The 20,079-nt window shown below is 34.9% G+C and overlaps 1 long non-coding RNA gene across 3 annotated transcripts; it reads left to right on the top strand.

The window, feature by feature from the left end:
• Window positions 1–1,032: 1,032 nt before the first annotated feature.
• Window positions 1,033–12,808, top strand: LOC123535395 (uncharacterized). 3 transcript variants are annotated; one of them, XR_006683210.2, is made up of 4 exons: window positions 1,033–1,804; window positions 2,123–2,206; window positions 4,561–4,756; window positions 12,327–12,808. It is a non-coding gene; the product is annotated as an uncharacterized LOC123535395 (long non-coding RNA). The 3 variants fall into 3 exon arrangements; XR_006683208.2 differs by having other exon boundaries at window positions 2,123–2,149; XR_006683209.2 differs by lacking the exon at window positions 2,123–2,206 and having other exon boundaries at window positions 1,034–1,804.
• The last annotated feature ends 7,271 nt before the right edge of the window (window positions 12,809–20,079 follow it).

Raw genomic sequence — 20,079 nt, forward strand, 5'->3', positions numbered from 1 at the left:
GTTCTGTATGCGCGGCTTGTGATCCCTGGGTCGCCGACTGGTTGTACATTTTGATCCTGTATTTGACTTTCCGCACCTAATGGAAATCGAAGGTAATTATATATGGGCGCTTTGCCTCTCTTGTCCACCTTTATCCCAGCCATGTTGAAGGTTATGCATGGACCGGTTATTGAATTTCATTTTTCAGAGTGTCCTAACACTAATTTCATTTTCTATTCATAAGGGTTAAGATTTTGGTCATAAATTTCTGAACCGTCCGCGAGATTGTAATGTTCCAGTAGAGCCTATTACTGTTACATACTTATTTTGGTTGACACACATTCTTTTTATCAGTATTTTCTATTAGGGGATATTAATAATCTAAACTTGTATCTCCCGTGACATTTTTTCAATGACCATTACCAGGCGGTGTAAATAACATATAAAAAACAAGGCGTTTTCGCCAAGTGTTGTCGTGTTTTTGTGTTGTCGAGTTTCCGCCCCGCCAACACGAAAACACGAAATGGCAGAAATCAGCCACCATATACATCACATGAAGTTTTGGGATGGTCTGGTGTGTAGTTACCCCTTTCTATAAACAAGGGCCACAGCTGTCAAAAAAATGGCAATTTGGTATATGGTCATTATCAACTTCCGTATAAGTCTCAAATGTTACGTTAAAATGTCCACCAAAAAAAAATCATTTTCATTTCTTGTTGTTATAAACAAACCGTTTTTCGCACTACTTCATCAAAAGTGTCTAGTCCAAAAAGATCGTAGAAAATCACCTATAAAAACCTATAAACCACATGTACGGCGGGCGAACAAGGGAAATGAATGATGCTACATCAAAATATACCTCACAAACCTCAGTATTGTACAATTAGCGGGTCAATATGTCCACATGTGAGTCGGCTGGGCTTACTTGATTAGCTGTATCGACTGGTTCTCTTCTTCGCTCAGTTTTCTTCTGCTTAAAGTAGGATACAGCAATGTTTTGTAAATAAAACCTCGCGAATAAATCCCGCACGTATTTTTGTATAACATTATACAGTATGCACCTTACTTCTATCATTGGCAACCTTTTTGAGTTCAACGATCCATGAGAACCATAACAATCAAACAATAATGGTTTCGTTTAAATTATAGTCGATATCATAAACAAATTATGAACACAAATGAGATTGCATTGAAAGGCTATAATTTTTTTGTTTGGGGTTCAGCAGTTACTGGAAAATCCTACTTGGAAAAGAAATTCAAAAGAAAAACTGGAATATGAGGGTGAACATTGTGTAGTTTACATGCTTTACAAGTATTGTATGTCAAGTATATAAAGATGGATGTACAATTTATAAATTCACTGGGATTTAAGATGGTAGATATGGACCTTCAGAAATACTCGATGTGCTTATGAATAATAAGAAGTATGTTGATGTTGTTCAAAAGATTAAAATATGTGAAGTTTTGATTGTTGATGAATAAACATTTAACTCTATCAACAAAGAAGACTGAAATTGCCTGACAAACGTTTTGGAGGCATACATGTTATATTTGTGACAAACATTTGGAGTCATACAAGTTATATTTGTGACAAACTTTTTGGAGGCATACAAGTTATATTTGTAGGTGACTTTTTCCAATTACCACGAAAGAGTGATGGTTAAGGGGACACACGTAGTTCTTCTGACAAACTAAAGCGAAATACTTGTAAACGGAGCACAAGTATTGTAACCAACTTAGATCATTATGGCCCCATACTTCAATTTTCGCTGCCGAATCTTACACATCGGGTGGAAAAGATGAAATTTATAGGTAATAAATGAAGGTAAGACGTTTAGTTGTGATGATTATTATAGAAAATAGAATTATTTGCTGTCGTAAATATTCTAAAGTTTTCAGGAAACCATTTAATATCTTAAATTTTCAAATATGAACGAATAATATGTTTATTAACAATTTATGAGTTTTGAGGTGAGGTCGGTTTGTTCTAAACACGGTATTATTTACATACTATAAGAAGTAAATAATTATATAGGTCTTATCTACTGTTCAGGTTATTTGTCTGCAACACTGTCAGCCATGTGATGATTTGCAATGACATATTATATTGTAATGATTATTATGATCTGTATATACTTTACAGTCCTCAAGTCTATATGAAGTTATAGCAGTAAGAGAACAGTATTCCCTAACATTAGCCTTTGAAATGCATGAAATTCTGATCCTGGTACATGTATTTAACTTTACTAAATGTATAAATTAAGTTTGCAAACAGAGCTACGTTCATAATTAAATGGCAAGCACTAACAATTTATTGTATAAAAACAGGCAGTATTTTAATGATATTACACATTCTATACATATCTAATTGTTCAGTTGGAAATTCTCCGGAATACCTTTTAGAACTTCTCATAAAACAAACTCAGACAAGGAACTTGCGTTCTTCAAATTCCGTTACTGGGCGCTTCATTGTTCCTTGCAACAAGCACAAAACGTTCGGTGACAAAAGCTTTAGTACTGTTGGACCTAAACTCTGGAACGAATTACCACTAAGAAACATTAGATGTATTCAAAAAGATGTTAAAAACTCATTATTTTAGAGATTACTTCTGTGGTATCATAAACTGGATAATTTTTAATGTGTAAATACATTCGAATATGTGCAATTTTATCACGGTTTAATACAAAAGTAAAGTTGTTTGTATTATCTTATGGACATGTCACTATAATTAACTTTTTACTTACTTACTTACTTACTTACTTACTTCCTTACTACTTACTTACTTTCTTACTTACAAAACAGCTGTCTTACTATATCTTAATATTTCATTAATCTTATTTTCTTAAGTTTTAAGATAACTGATTTTTTGTTTAACACTTAATTAATTGATTACTCACGATAATATTTATGCTCATTTATTTATTACATTTTTCAAAGATGTTTTAGTTTTTAGACGTATTTTTGTAAAACGCCATTGAATATGTTTTATGTAAAAATAGGCGTTTATAAAACGGTTTCAAGTTTTCAAGTTTCAAGTTACAAGTTTGAAGTATACAGTATGTACTTTTATTATAGTTTCGAGTTACAAGTTTGAAGTATACAGTATGTACTTTTATTCTAGTTGAGAGTTCAATTTATAGACTCATCTGCTGATTAGGGAAATCAGAATGATTTACCTTGCCACCACTATACTGAATAACACTACCTAACATCGCTGACCTCAAAACCGAAATCAGAATGATTTACCTTGCCACCACTATACTGAATAACACTACCTAACATCGCTGACCTCAAAACCGAAATCAGAATGATTTACCTTGCCACCACTATACTGAATAACACTACCTAACATCGCTGACCTCAAAACCGAAATCAGAATGATTTACCTTGCCACCACTATACTGAATAACACTACCTAACATCGCTGACCTCAAAACCGAATCAAATGATTCCTGCCACCTATACTGATAACACTACCTAACATCGCTGACCTCAACCGAATCAAATGATTACCTTGCCCACTAACTGAATAACACTACCTAACATCGCTGACCTCAAAACCGAAATCAGAATGATTTCCTTGCCACCACTATACTGAATAACACTACCTAACATCGCTGACCTCAAACCGAAATCAGAATGATTTACCTTGCCTACCATATATGAATATTAAATACTAACATCTGTCATGACCTCAAAACGAAATCAATGATTTACCTTGCACCACAGTTACTGAATAAAAACTTACCATAACATCGTGCCTCAAAACCGAAATCAGAATGATTTACCTTGCCACCACTATACTGAATAACACTACCTAACATCGCTGACCTCAAAACCGAAATCAGAATGATTTGCCTTGCCACCACTATACTGAATAACACTACCTAACATCGCTGACCTCAAAACCGAAATCAGAATGATTTACCTTGCCACCACTATACTGAATAACACTACCTAACATCGCTGACCTCAAAACCGAAATCAGAATGATTTGCCTTGCCACCACTATACTGAATAACACTACCTAACATCGCTGACCTCAAAACCGAAGTATAAACTATTGTATAGTACTGCTTGTTTATTTTATAATATGTTTATTTAAATTATAAAAAGTAAATGTTCATGTTTTAAATATGGAATTTAAATCTAATGTACCTTTACATTGAGAAAAAAGTTTACAATTCAGATGTAGTGAAAAAAGTTATTGACGACATTTTAAATCGATTATAATCCAGCTTTTATATTATAATCATAATATACATTATTTCTTTAAATTTTGTGATTTCTTACCTACATATTACAACATATTACAACAATACAGTTAATGCTCATTTATATTATACTAATTTAATTTAAGTTCATTTGAGAGAAAACTCTTTTTATCGACTTAATTTTGAGTCGTCTGCTTCCTGGAAAAACCAGTACTGGTGTAGCAAGAGGTGGTACCGTCGTGACGCCGTTGGGGCTCAATTTCGCAACATCCGGTACCCCATTTACCTTTAGGTAACGAACCAAAATAATATATAATCTTGCAAAAAGTACTTTTGAATTAATCATGTATTTTTTTAACATTTCAGTGTAGTGATAGAATGCCGGGTCATTTGAAGGCTGGTCAGTATGGTGCTGCACTGTCAGGGGACACTTCCTCAGCAGGACTGAGAATAGTTAAATTTCCAAGAACGTTATATCACACCACCAAGTAAAAGAGTTCATGACTGATCTACCAGCATCACAGCCCTTAACAGAGTATACATGTTGTCGAGAAAGACAATGGTTAGTATATATGATATTAGTGAAGTAAGAAAATTTTACTAACACTTTATAGTCAAGTCTAATGTAGCAGATATATGCTTATTTAAGAAGTTAGAATCATTTTGTTAGTATTAGAGAATTTCAACTTACTTCGACGCGGACTGCGGACAGCGGACTGCGTACTTACAGTAGGGGTTTTCTCAAAATATTTAAAGGTTCGCAAGAAAAAAAGATACCTATGGTATATATGTTTCTTTTACCTATACGAGGGGCGTTCAATATGTAATGTTACTCCGTATGTAGTTCCGTAACCGCTTATTATTTTTAGATGCGGTTTTCGGCACATTATAGAGCAATTTATTGGCAACACAATGCTATATTAATTATAAAAATCGGTAGATTCAAAGTAAAAATATAATCATTTAAGTGAGGTGTACTCTGGTATACTGGACAATTTTGTGTCCAAAATATTGAGATTGTAATATGCAATTCCTTGATTATACTATTCAACAACTAGAACTATAGTTCAATTTTCAGTTTAAACAGATAAAACATATCATGATCTTCACAAAAACATATGAAAACTAAAATAAAAAAAATTATAGCAGTCTTAAAGTGAGTGTGTATATTTTTACTCTTAAAATGATAAGGTGAGTACAATGAGCCTCTGCAATTTTGTCAGGCGCGATAATCATCGTTTAAAAATTCTTGTATTTCAAGTTGATACTAGTATCTTAATTCTCGATTGCGTAACTAGTTCTTACAACTTCGATTAATCGCTCTCAACACCCATTCCAGATGGAATCAACCTCGAATTCAGATTTTTTTTAGTTGTGTTGTAAAATTAAAAATGCAATAAATAGTTTAAAACAAACGCGAACTCGTCACAAATTGCTGTACTTCGTAGAAAAATGATAGAATTTTGTGATTTTACAAGTTATTCTATTTTTCAGAGACTCTGGATGCCTAGGACAAACCTAATTTATAATTATGGTCCAGTATACCTGAGTACACCTCACTAAAATGTTTATACTTATACTTTGAACCTGTCGATTTTTATAATTTATATAGTATTGTGTTCCCAATAAATTGCTCTATAATAGGCCGAAAACCGCATCTAAAAATAACCAGCGGTTACGGAACTACATACGGAGTAACATTATATATTGAACGCCCCTCGTATGTGTAGTTACTTTTGCCTTCTCAATTAGTGTATTATGATAATTATCTGCTAATACAATACATACGTTTGAAAATATATGGATAGTAAACGGGCTAAATTTAGCACTCGTAATCGCAATTTTCAGATATTTTTAGTTCATGTCACATTTAAACGAGTCGGCTACATAAATGTCTGCATGTAGGATGCCTCTAGATTCAGCTTAATACCGGTACTCTATCGCATTTTACTTGCCTTTAGCATGTTCTTCAAATATTTGTATGCTTTAACATTTTGTTTTGATATTGAGACATTTCTTCTGCGCGACGCTAACGACTTCGAACCCCCCAGTGCAACGATAATACTTCATCTTAATATGTTCATGCATTAAAAAAGTCAACTTGAAACATGGATTTGAAGATAACTGCGATTCCTATAAAAACAACAGTTTGGGTTTAATTTGTGTCCGTCCATACGGTTCCTAGACTTGTATTTCCTAGTAACAACATAAGAAAAAAGCAGTACAAAATATTATTGTGAAAAAAAATGATACATTTTGAATAAAACAAACGTCCGTTTAATTTTTGTTGCATAGTATAAATACCGTGTTCTCGTAGACTTCTGTTCTGAAAAGTCATTGTTTTTCATTAATTTTGATAACTGTAGAATGTTACATAAAATCATGAGAAGTTTAATGAAATATCTTAAATGATTTAGTTCAACACTGTCAAAACATACGGGAAGTTCTCATACATGCATCTTTCATCCCTGTCGAAACGAGATCCGATATATTACCATAATTTAGCGACAACATCCTGAATTAGTTATGTATCAGGATGTTTGAAAATTAAAAAGAAAGAATATCCACTTCATATTAACATAATCTGATATCAGATTTTGAAAAATGATCAAGACATGCTCGATCTTGATTACTGAGATCACGCCAAGACTGAATTCCTGGGCTTCTGTTTTCAAAACATTTTGGGTCTCAGCTGAGTTTGATAATGAAACATTGTCATTGATATTAATATTGCATGTTAAAATTTAAGATTTAAATTCCTGACTATTTTCAAGTGGCTATTCAGTATGGATTGGCAGTCTTAACTGGAATTTAATCTTTAAGTACCATCAAAACTAGCTGTCATCTTTTCAATCTAAAACTCAGCTGAGACCGAAAATTGTTTTGTGAAGAAAGGGCCTGAGAAGCGTCCAAGTTCAAAATTCCGATCATATTCCAAAAATGTTTTATGGCCAGTAAATGCATAAATTGTCAACGAGATTATATTTTTGAATTAGTCAACTCCTATGACGCCATTTGAGCAATTCTGTGTGGTCATTTGAAGTCGAGACTAGCCTTTTATCGTTATTTACAAAGCCTTTTTAGTCGAACACATGCATAAAAGGGGTATGTGTAGATACTTGTCTTCAGGGAACTTGAACAAAGATTTAAACTCATGAAAACTCAAGGTCTATATTGGTTTAAAAATTCATTATGTGGCCATCATGCATATCATGGTAGGGTGACCGGGAATACTGAATGAATTCAGTATCGTATAAAACTGAATTTGTAGGGTTTGAAATGGTTAAGAATATAATAATATCACGCGCGGCATATTTTTACCACGATGCATTACAATGTCACGCATCGTACCGTGCATATTCAAAATAGTGTGTCGTACAATAGCATTTCAGCGTCGCGCGTGCTATAATACGAAATCCCATGCTCCATATACACTATATACATTTTTGATACCAAATATGTTGTTGTGATCCCCTACCGTAAAGGTCGGTGAACCTCTTGCGGCGCAGGGGAAGAGTGTCTTTCTCGATCCTCACCAGAAGGTCATTGGTTCAAATTCTGGTTTATAGGGTATGTTGAGCGTTGAATCAACAGCCGTTTTCACTGCTAGCGAATACTAGCTAGAACCTCACGAAGTTGAAAACAAGCATATAAATAAGTTGCAGCACTTCAAATAAAAAGGAAGTTTGCGATACAGATCTTCTAGCTTCTTGTCATAAATACGGTAGCCGAAAGATTTGAATATACATTAATCAAAAAGCGATATAAAAGGTAAAAGGGTGAAAAAATTTTAAAATGCCCCCACACTGTTAAGAAAATATATTGGTAATTCATATACAATAAAACGGATATTGATAAATATTGTAGCTGTCTTTTCTCAGATATTTTAAATGTAAACAGTATTACGGCATTAGAACTGGATGTATAGTTATGTATAACTTCCTCATATACAGTTTGAGAAAACCCCTATAGTAAGTCCGTAGTCCGTGGTCCGCAGTACGCGTCGAAGTAAGCTGAAAATCTCTATTTGGTCCAACATACTTTTTAAACAGGTTATGGGTATACTGAATCTAAAAAAAAAAAATGATGGTTATCTGGCACATGCCTCTGAAAGGGGCAAACAATTGGGACAAAAATGACCACTATATTTTATATTTTTTTTTATTTCCGCTTTATTAAAAAAATCTTTATCTTTAGAAATGTTTTAATAAATCATTTCATATTATTAGCACATCTGAATAAATATTTGTCAATAAAATGTATTATTAGTTAACTTGTGTATTTTACGGGATTCAAAAAGTGAAATATGAAGACAATTTAAAAAAGAATTTTAAAAAAAAAATCCAAAGTCATTCATAAAATAGAAAAGTGAGGCTAAGTATTAGATTGAAGACCTGCTGAAATTGTCATGTGTGTGTTTTTTGTTTTTTTTTTTTTTTTTTGTTTTTTTTTTTTTTGTTGTTGTTGTTGTTGTTTTTGTTTTTTTTTATGAAATAGTTTTTTGCACTCTTAAGATTATCATTTAAGCAAAAACAATGGGGAAACGAATTGATCAGCACGTCTATATTTAACAGAATACCATCTATAACAAATTTTATGTGGGTAGGATCATTTTATTAAAGAATCATTATTTTTTGTAATATTTAACAAAATAAAAATTGGTGAAAAGCAGGCATGACAGGGATTAAGATTAAGGCTAATGTGGACTTAATACTGAATTAGTATAAACAATGCTGGGGGAGGGGCGTCTCTATTACACAAACAATGTCAGTCTTATCACGTTATTGTTAAAGCTCTTATGTATACACAGGAATCTTGCTACTCCACTGTTTCCTATTGGTGTTGAATTAAAACTGTTTTTATCAAAAGAATCTGAAATAGAATCAGCGAAAAAAGATAGAACTTTTGATACGGCATTTCGTCTGTTTCGGAGTAATGCAGATATTCTTTGGATCTGATCAGCTTTCAACAAGTCTATCGGTGGAACTATCTCAAATATCACTAAAGCTGGCTACATGTCGATACGACAAGCACCATCCCATGATATCGACATATATAACACTGTTGTTCAAAATAGTATGACATACAACAGAAAGACTGGGACAGTCATATACGGTTATGACTGTACACCAGGCTGTTTACATCAAACTTACGGATTCGACTTGAGCAGTGCCTGCATACAGGGACAAGGTTAAACCTAGAATGGGTGGTTTGAATATATAATGTATCATAATAGGTGACCATATGAAAGGGTGTGGTTTACATGAAATATGGATTTTATCCAATCTTCTGGGCCCTATACCGCAGATCAGGTATTGCCTGTTAAGCACAACAGAGGAATGGGGGCTCACAAGATAACAGTAAAGGCTCTCTGGACATTATTTCTTCCACAATTATCAAATTACATTGGTTAGATTGACATTAAATTACATGGGGTATTAATGAAAATGCAGTATTTTGAGAGAAGTTGAATGAATTGCAAAACGACAACTTTAGATGCCGCTTTGACAGTTTTTGTTAAGAATGATCAAAATCCTAGGATGTAGTTTTGGTGGACATACCTGTGAATGGTTTAAGTGCATCTGCTGTTCATGCGAGCTGTAAGGGATGGTTTTTGGGATCTATATCTCTACATATTTTGGTACATGCTGCTTTTATTTCATAGATATGATGATACAAATTATGCACGTTTGGGAACTGTCTGTCTGACCGATGCACAACAGCTTCCTCAAGAAGTCTTGCAAAAGTTACAAGCGGTCAAACACCAAATTCAATCAGGTGGATCCCGATCAAAGCCAAGAATGGTTGAATTCAACTTGGTAGAACGTTAGAGGAATAATTGGTATACATTGTAATTAGAACACCTACAGCTTGACTACATTGCCTTTATCATACAACATGAGGGCTCACATAAGCCTTCTGACTGACTAAGTGTATGTACAAAGTCAATGACGAAAAAAACAAAGACAAATGTCAAACAGGGAATGCCACGTACCAAAATCGCAACCTCCCCAAAACGAAACCTACAGCACGCAGACGTGCACACCACAAACACACACACACACATACACGCGCGCACACACAAAGTCAACACACGAGGACAAAACGAACAAACAAAGGAACACACATACTTGTGCACAAGGAAACATTAAAAAGCAGGCAAGCTGTGAACAAACAAGCTTAAGAATCAATTCTAAGTATGTTACAAAGATTTCATGTGGCTGATCCACATTTGCAAGGTGAGAGTGTGCTGAATGTAGTAACTAGAGCCATTGCCACTGACAAAGAGAAATTCAGTAACAATGTATCGAAGGTTCAGCTATGTGATGCATAGAAAAGAGCAATCCATCGACATCTGCTTCAATATACATCACTGATAAAGCATCCAAGTAAACAATTGAAAATGGCAAAATATTCAAAGCATATCGAAATACCCTGCATTGTTTAGTGACTACATATAAGACATGCAGGGATGTTAATATTGAGAAAATGCTAAAACGTTAATTGTTGCTAGTTTCAGTTTCCACTTCTGAAACAAATGGAACTCTCTAAACGGGCAAGAAAATATTTAATCACACTGTCAGATAAACTTGTCAAGGACAGCGGGATCATACAAGGAAAGGCTGCATATATTGTTGATGGGGAAGTATTAGTAAAAGGTCTGAAAGGAGAAGGAGAAACAAGATTTGGGCAGTATGCTGATTTATGATTATGTTGATGCAGTTTTGAACAAAGGAAAAATATGAAAGGATCTATGTAGTTTTTGACTAGTATAGGTATCACTTAATAAAATCAAACTCCAGGAAACAACGAACAAGGACATATTAACCAATGGGAGGAGTAATTGAATGTAGAGATGTAACATTACCAAAAACCTGGTGTAACTTTTTAGAACTTCCTGTAAATAAAATTGGCTTGGCTAGATATTTATCAGAAGAGCTGGTCATGCAAGCCCCTACAGAAAAGGCGTTGGTTGGTTTCAGCAAGAGAAGAAACCGTTGAAAGTACTGCCGTTGTACTTAATTCTGATGTATTAGAGGCTAAACAGGATGACGTTGACACAATAGTCATTCTTTATTCTGTTCACTGCAGTAAACTTTCAAATTATAACAATGTTGTTGTTTCTGCCAGATAGCCTGACGAGTTTTTGCTTTTACTATGGCACCTGCAGGAAATAAATGCAACAGTATGGATGATTGCTGGAACAGCGAATAAACGAAAATACAATCACAACCATGTCAACGCTGTGTTAGAAAGATCATTAATAACTTTGAAGAAGGAGTAGAAATTTACTTGCCATTCATGTACTCACTGGCTGTGACACAACATCATATTTCTGTGGAATATCTACAAAATCTGCATTTAAAGATTTAAAGACTTAAAGCCATTGCAGAATTGATAAAAGTTCTTGGACATGGTCGACTGTCTTATTATGGCGTAATGAAAAACTGTGAATATTTTGTTTGCAAAATACGTGGTCTAGATAATATAAGCTCTGGTATGGAATCAATCAACTTTTTCCATTCCAGGCCTACTTGCACCTAGAAACATGGGATGGAAGGTGGCAAGTGGCAAATGAAACACTTAAGCAAGTACTTATTACCCGTGGTCCTCAAGCTTGCATGGAAGTTATTGCTTGTAATAAGTGTACATCTGGGTGTAGATTCCTCAGATGTAGGGTTCTCGTTCACAAATATCTGTCAATGCGATAAAAGCATTACCAGCTGTATGAACTCAAGGCAGTAAATTAACAGATAAAATGGGACTGTGTTACAATCTTTATTATTTTTAAATGATTATATGATAAACAGTTTATAGATTTATCTTCTGTGCTGAAAACTGATTCCAAACATACAATTATAGTAATATATACGACAAAAGATGTGCAATTATAATCAGCGTGATTATTTTTGTTTAACAATCATTTCACTTTCAAACTGGCAAAAATAGTCATTTTAGAGGGGTTTTTTTAATTATTTCTTTTACACTTAATTAAACACACATTAAATTTAAAAGCTTATATTTGAAAAGTGTTGTTTACTATGTTACATATTACTATTTACTTAAAAGGAAACCATATACTTTTGGGTAATTTTGAGACTATTACATCAAGTATACTTAAACAATTTCAGATTATCACCAACAGAACAGGATTCTTTAATTGAACTTTGAGCCTGATAAAATAGATTCCACAACAGAGATTTCAGACGATGCTAACCTTGATGATGATTTCAGTGATATCATAGCACCCATAGATAATGAAGTGGATGAATGCAAAGGAATTGAAATTCAAGCAGAGTCCAGTTTGGACCTTGAGAAAACAAAATCTGGAGAAGTAACAGAATTTCATAAGAACTATAATAGTACTATTTCAAACATTGAAGATGAGAAACATAAGCTTCTGGTAAAAAAAAAAATCTTAAGACAATTTCAAAACTTGAATATGTGGCCTTGAAAGAGTTGTAATGAACTCTTCTTATTTACGTACCTCATCAAAACACAATGATTAGGGGCCAGCACATTCTTATTTTTTCCAGGAAGCAGACTATAAAGTGACGCAATACGCTTCAAACTTTCTTCACTGTCGTGTTAAATTAAATTAGTATAAACAAAATTGGTCTTTATCTTTCATATTTCGGTGAAGGGTTGTGCCCGGGAGACGTTTATAGGTATTGAAAACACAACGGTTTTATACTCGCTACGGTTTGTAAAACGTATACACAATGTCATTTCAAGAAGATTGGCATACCAATTGACCAGCATATTGTGGAAATGATTGGGAAGAAACACTTAGAATTGGTAAGTCACACTTGACTGAGCAACTGACCTCGAAAACGGTTGTCATTACAAGCTGACCAATCAAACTCCATGGCCTTAGAAATAACCTCTGACGTTAAAGTTATTCTTTTTTTCTAATTGAGGCGACTCTCTCTGAACGCGCACCACGAATTACATATTACCAAACAAATGATGGAAAGGTGGCGTTGTTGAAACATGCCAAACATCTTATGTCTCACAAAGGTGTTAACACACGGTGTTACCTTCAAATGCATAGTCAATCTGTGAAAACAAACCCCAGTGCGACCCTCTCATTGTGCGCAACAAATTCATCGAATTCCCGGGTATAACATTCACGAGATTTAGAACAGATACTACTACATAATAGCCATGAATTACTTGATCAATGACCACTAAGTTTGTTGTGTGCGAGGACGTAGACTGTTAGCGCATCAAATCACAACTTTAGCATGTTCAACAGAATTTGTTTTTAAAAAAGCGAATATACTTCAATAAGGTAGAACGGTCTTGTCCTTGCGTCCAATCCTTGGGTTCACACACTGATGACCAATATCTAAAAAAGACAATGCAACCAAATTTTTACAAGATGATCATTATATATTTATACAGAAGTGCCCTAGAGGGAACTTTTGTTATGCTTTAAATTGTTTGAATGTATTTTATTTATTGTAAATTGTTACACTTTTTGAACTTTTTGATTTTATGTATTGTAGCCCAGCACAACGTCGAACAAACCTGCAAAGGAATCAGGAGCCTGTCTAATCATTGATCTGCTTTCATCCCCAATTAAATGAGTGTCACGTGAATAGTGCTTGCATGCACATAGCCACCCAAGTTTACAAAAGTGCTTCAGCGGAGATGTCTCCATTTTTCCAGATATTTACCCAGGATCTTTTTTCTCAGCTCAAATAACTTTTTATTTTCAGAAAATGATATCTAAAATACTTTTTCGTATTGTGTACTTTGATGCAGTTAGCTACATATACTGGTTGAGGACCACCAAATCCGGACGACCACCAAACCGGACAGTTTCGTAGCTGCTAAATTTTGCTGTAATTTTAGCAATCTTTTATAAGTCAAACACACATTTGATTTTTTAACAGTGATGTGGAATTATATCTGACAAAAATAACTTATTGAGGAGGAAACTTCATTTTTTGATTTCGTCATTCATACTGAAGCATTAAACTATCATGGGGGATTTGGAAATCCGCACTGCATTTCTTACTATCATATAGCAGTTTTCCACACAAAAAAATCTGAATAAATCTTATATATTTCAGGCCAATAATGAATACTTTGACTCGTTTTCACATCACATAGCAAAATGTCATCAGTACAGAGGTTCCCATAAGTTGTAAAAAAAATGTCCAGATATATGGTACTGCCAAGCAGTGAAAGTAAGTAGTTTAGTTGACCCTACATTCGGCCCTGGAAAGGGCATTAATCATTCGTTAGGGGTAAACAAATTAAGTCTTCTTCTTGAGGGTGCACCATACTATGTTCATGTGAAATTTCACAGTTGTAATGAAGGAAATGAAAGAGAAAATGGCGAAAAACCTCTAAAAGTGTCCGGTTGGTGGCCCCTGACCAGTAATTATATCTAAAATAGATAGTACCTACTTGAAATTTGTATTTTTAGCTGCAATGCCTAGGTATCAAAGATTAATTCGGCTACGAAAATAACAAAACATTGCAGGACTTATAGACCCGCTAGTGGTTGAATGCCGAGGTTTGTTAAACTGTCTAAGTAGCATCATTTATTTTCCTTTGTTCGCCCGTCATAAACGAGTTTCATATGTGATTTTCTACAATCGTCTAGTGAACACATTCTTGTTGGACTATATGTTTTTAATGAAATAGCTCACTGTGCAAAAACGACTTTTTACAGCAAGAAATGAAAATGTTTTTGTGGATGGCATATCGGATGGAATTTTAACGTAACATTATTTAGACTTCTGCGGAAGATGATAATGACCATATACCAAAATTACCATTTTGACATTTGGAGCTCTTGTCTATAGAAAGGGATAAATATACGACCCCAAAACCCTTTGTGCAGAATGGGAGACACATTTAAATTTCCGATGTTTTTGTAGACCTTTTTGGCTCTGTTTTTCTCGCATTAATTTGTATTCGTTTCTGGCCATATCGGTACCTTATTATTATTTCTGTCCTATAATTTGGTTCTGGAATTTTCAGCTCACCAGAGCCAAAGGCTCAGGGTGAGCTATTCTGATCGTTCACCGTCCGGCGTCCGTCGTCGGTTGTCTGTCCGTAAACTTTTACTTTAAACGACATCTCCTCATAAAACGCTAGGCCAATTTCATCCAAACTCCACAGCAATGTTCCTTGGGTGAAGCCTTACAAAATTTTTTCAAAGAATTGAATTCCATATAGAACTCTGGTTGCCATGGCAACCAAAAGGAAAAATTTTAAAAATCTTCTTCTCAAAAACCAGAAGCCCTAGAGCTTAGATATTTGGTGTGAAGCATTGCCTAGTGGACCTCTACCAATTTTGTTCAAATCATTACCCCAGGGTCAAAACTGACCCCGCCCCAGGGGTCACTTGATTTTACATAGATTTCTAGAGGAAAATCTTCAAAAAAACAAAATAAAAAATAAATCAGAAGACCTAGAGCTTAGTTATTTGACATATAGCATTGCCTAGTAAACCTCTACAAAATATGTTCAAATCATGACCCCCGGGGTCAAAATTGACCCCTGCCCCAGTGGTCACTTGATTTTATATAGGAAAATCTTCAAAAAATTTCTTAAAATAAATCAGAAGGCCTAGATTTTAGATATTTGACATGTAGCATTGCCTAGTAGACTTCTACAAAATTTGTTCAAATCATGACCCCCGGGTCGGATTGACCCCGCCCCATGGGGTTACTTGATTGTACATAGAAAAATCTTCAAATTTTTCTAAAAATAAACCAGAAGGTCTAGAGCTTAGATATCTGACATGTAGCATTGCCTAGTGGATCTCTACAAAATTTGTTCAAATCTTGACCCCCAGGGTCAAATTGACCCAGTCCCAGGGGTTACTTGATTGTACATAGGGAAATCTTAATAAATTTGCTAAAAATAAACCAGAAGGCCTAGATCTTAGTTATTTGATATGAAACATTACCTAGTAGACTTCTATAAAATTTGTTCAAATCATGACCCCCGGGGTAAAATTGGCCCCGCCCCAGGGGTTACTTGATTGTACATTGGAAAATCTTCCAAAAAAAATTCTAAAAATCATCAGTTTGACATTTGAAACATGCAGCTCATATTACTCGGGTGAGCGATCCAGGGTCATCATGACCCTCTTGTATCCTCATGCTTGTGTTATGAAAATGTTGTTCAGCTTGATTTTTTGTTTGAAATTTAATACAAAAATAACCTGTACAGGGCTTTTTCCCATTGATTTTCGATCATTACCAACTTTTAGTAACATCGATCTATCGGAAAATCGATAAATTTGCCTATATAAACAAAGAAGGAAAAAAATACTTAAGCTTAAATAGAAAAATTTCTATTCGGAAATCAAGAATTCGGTACCCCACAAATTAAAGATTAATTATTCCGGATATTATGAATATTTTTTCAGAAGAATATTATAATAATTGGTTGGTCCTTTTTAACTTTAAATAGACCCACCTCAATTCATATAAATAGCCATTTCAATAAAAACCTTATGATTAGAATAATATTGACAATTAATACTAATAAAAATACTAATTGTGTGATATATCACGTGTCCAGAAAAAAAAACTTAACTTCCGCATATACTAGTTATAATGTTGCGGCCGGTGGTCATTTGTCATTACATTCAGATAACTCTAGAAGGACTATTGAATCACTGCACTTTAAAGCAATAATTTATAAGTATTGATTTCACCAATTAAATCACCTATACCTTAGGAAATACAATACCAAAACATCTGAACACGTTAAATTTCACTCAGTCTCTAAGTGCCATATGCATGCTAATACCAAATGCACCGCTTGATGCATTCAGTAACTTCACAGGGAACAGAAATTATTTGGTCACTGTGCACTAGACATTTGACGTACTGACCTCAAATCAATTATAATCGGTCATTTACTAGCCAACAGCTTCGGTAGCCTAGTGGTAGAGCGTCCGCTTCGAGTGCGGGAGGTCGTGGGTTCAATCCCCGGCTGCGTCATACCAAAGACATAAAAAATGGTACTGGTAGCTTCCTCGATTGGCGCTCAGCATTAAGATCTTAGTGCTAGGACTGGTCAGCCCGGTTTCAGTATAATGTGACTGGGTGGAGTATCATGTCTACGGCGTGATATTCCAGTGAGGCAGAACTGTAAAGTTGGGCATTGTGCTCACTGCTACAAGCAGACACGGGCGTTTATATAACCGAAAAACTGTTGAAATAGACGTTAAACCCGAACACACACACTCACATTTATTAGCCATTAGTGACATCTGTACCAAATGTGATCTTAAAAAAAGCATTCTCTAGTTCTACTGTTCTGCGTCAATGTGACCTTGACCTTTGACCTACTAACTTGATCAACCTCCCTATTAAGTTTCGTGATCCGAGGCCAAAGCCTTCTCAAGTTACCGTCCTGAAACGGTTTGACTGTTCCGGGTCACGTTGACTTTGACCTTTGACCTACTGACTTCAACATCATTAGGGGTCATCTGCTGGTTATGATCAACCTCCCTATCAAGTTTCATTATCCTAGCCCCAAGCGTTCTCAAGTTATCGCCCGGAACGGTTTAACTATTCCAGGTCGCTGTGACCTTGACCTTTGGCTTACTGATGATCATGAACAACCTCCTTATCAACTTTCATGATCCTAGACCCAAGCATTCTTTAGTTATCATCCGGAAACCGTTTAACTGTTCTGGTTCACTTTGACCTTGACATTTGACCTACTGACCTCAAAAGCAATTGGGTCATCTGCTGGTCATGACCAACCTGCCTATCAACTTTCATGATCCTAGGCCCAAGCGTTCTTGAGTTATTATCCGGAAACCTAATGGTCTACATACCAACCGACATGCACCGACCGGCCGACATCAGCAACAATATACCCCTCCTTCTTCGAAGGGGAGGTGGGGGGCATAATCATAGAAATTTCAATAGACATTTTAGAACTTCTTCTGATGTTATCTATTTACTTACATGAAATTCCCATATTTGTGGTATACAGTATGTTTGGCAAACATAGGGGACACTTACTTGTCTATTGACAAATTTAATTAATGTGCTATAAACCGTGATGCTTTTCTCCTAAATCTTACAAAATAACGGACGTAGGGAGTGGAATTTTGTCTTGCAGCTTGCTTAGTCATGCCCTTAAAAGTTAGGCTCTTAGTTCTCTGACTTCAGACAAGCTGTGTAAAATATAACTTTTAAAAGAGTTATGTACAAAAGTATGGTGCAAAAGTTTAGTGGTTCTTATTTTTTACAAAATCTATTTGAAAATCTCTGCTCTACAGATTGCTTCAGTCGGCCTATCAGCTGCAAATGGGTAACAGCAAATTGCTGGAGGTAAGGTATAACTTAATTGGTGTTTCCAGATATCAAGACGTCATTCTGGGCACTTGTCAGTTCTAAATAACTTTTAGAATCTGTTCGTCGCCGATTTTGGAAGTGTCAAAGAATGATAACAGCTGTTTTGTTTCCTATTACATAGTAACATAGTAATGCGATTCTTTTTCAGCTAATTAAAACCATCATTTGCACGCCGATATTGTAGAACTGCCAAATGCCCAGAATGACGTCATGATATTGGGACACCACCACATGATCAGGATTCATTGGCGGAAAGGTTGTGCGGAAGAAATTTTTTAGTTTTATTCACGTAAGCCTATATGGCACAAATATACTTAATAAATTCGACAAAACATACCGTTTTCTGGTCATATAAAATGGAATTGACATAATTCAATGTCATCGATGCGGTAAACATTTTTATGTTGGAACTACATCAGCAATATTTAAAACCAGAAATCATAGGAAGCCAGTTAAAGGGGAATAGCACTTTGTAATTTTTAATACCGCGTAGGATTTTGATATCATTTTAAAATAGAGGTTATCCCCGCCATGAATGTATAACTGTTTTCTTGGTTGTAAACCTTTTAGCTGTGACGCCGCAAACATTGCAATGCACATCTGTTTTGGCGCAACGTTAAAAAGCGATAAAAAATCGGTTTATTTTCACTCATTAATTTGTTTTCCAACTTACTTATATCTTTATATGTATTATATAAAGTTCTACAGCCCTAGACAGTATTTCTCACTTTTATTTTCAAAAAGATGGAAAAATTGAAGAAAAGCAACATTCTGAGTTGTTGTTTTTTTAATTCACACACTCGTTTAATTAACGGAAATTTAAGACAGCATTAGATAGACAGTTACATAAATCTATTAGCAAGAGGGCTATGATGACCCGTGATCGCTCACCTGAGTAATATGAGCTACATGATTCAAATGTCAAACTGATGCTAAAATATTAAGAAAGTAGGTCAGTAGGTCTCATTCATGTTCACTAAAAGTCAGTTTTAGGATCGGTGTGAAAAACTGTATATGTCATCCAAATTTTAAGGCTGATTTTAAACAAGAGGGTCATGATGACCCTGGATCGCTCACCTGAGTAATATGAGCTACATGTTTCAAAAGCCAAATTGATGCTAAAATATTAAGGAAGTAGGTCTGTAGGTTAGTGGGTCATATTTATGGTCACTGAAAGTCACTTTTAAATTTCAAAGCTGTATCTTAAAAAGCAAGAAATTAGGTCACTCAGTAGGTCAAGATCATAGTTCGGTGACCCTTATCACTTGGATAACCATAATTAAACAGTCTAGGATATATGATCTGATAATTTTTGAAGTATTTTTTCCTACATAACTCATATAACAAGTGACCCCCAGGATGGGGCCTCTTTTCACCCCAGGGGCATAATTTGAACAGTCTTGTTAGAAATCCACTAGGCAATGCTACATACAACATATCAAAGTCATAGGCCTTGAACTTTCAGACAAGAAGATTTTTTTAAAAATTTCCTATATGTTTATGTAAACTAGGGACCTCCAGGGCAGGGCCTCTT

Source organism: Mercenaria mercenaria, unplaced genomic scaffold (assembly GCF_021730395.1).
Source record: "Mercenaria mercenaria strain notata unplaced genomic scaffold, MADL_Memer_1 contig_5025, whole genome shotgun sequence".
Lineage (NCBI taxonomy): Eukaryota > Metazoa > Mollusca > Bivalvia > Venerida > Veneridae > Mercenaria > Mercenaria mercenaria.